This window comes from Rhincodon typus, unplaced genomic scaffold (assembly GCF_021869965.1).
Source record: "Rhincodon typus isolate 14 unplaced genomic scaffold, sRhiTyp1.1 hic_rhity00007168, whole genome shotgun sequence".
In the NCBI taxonomy this organism is placed as follows: Eukaryota; Metazoa; Chordata; class Chondrichthyes; order Orectolobiformes; family Rhincodontidae; genus Rhincodon; species Rhincodon typus.
Genome location: NW_025972806.1, coordinates 4,162 through 4,675, shown reverse-complemented (window position 1 = coordinate 4,675; position 514 = coordinate 4,162).

Genomic DNA, 514 nt, shown 5'->3' with positions numbered 1-514 from the left:
GGTGGGGGGGAGATGGGGATACACAGAGATAGGGACAGAGGCGGGAGAGAGAGAGACAATGACAGCGTAAATGTGCGTTCCGCAAATCCCCATCCGACACACTGTATACCACCCCCCCAACCCCCCCACCGTATACCTTCCCCCCGCCCCCCAAACCACACCTTCCCCCCGCCCCCCAACCCACACAGGGACCCCGTACGAGACACGGTGAGGAACAGTCACCGGCCCGTCAGTCCCCATGCCTCAGTCCTTTGTGAAGGCGAGGGCAAGGGGCGAGAGGCAAAAGGGCAAGAGGGTTGAGGGCGGCGGGGTCAGCGGGGCGAAGGGCGGGGGGGGCCTCCTTTACCTCTCCCCCAGGTAGTCCCCGATGGCGGTTTTGTTGAGTCCTTCCCCTTTGTAGAGAAACTGTGCAATATCCTCGGCCATGTTCGTCAGCAACTCATTCTCCACCAAGAACTGGATACCCTACAGAGAAAGAGAGAGAGAGAGGGTCAGGGAAGGTCAGGGAGGGGGG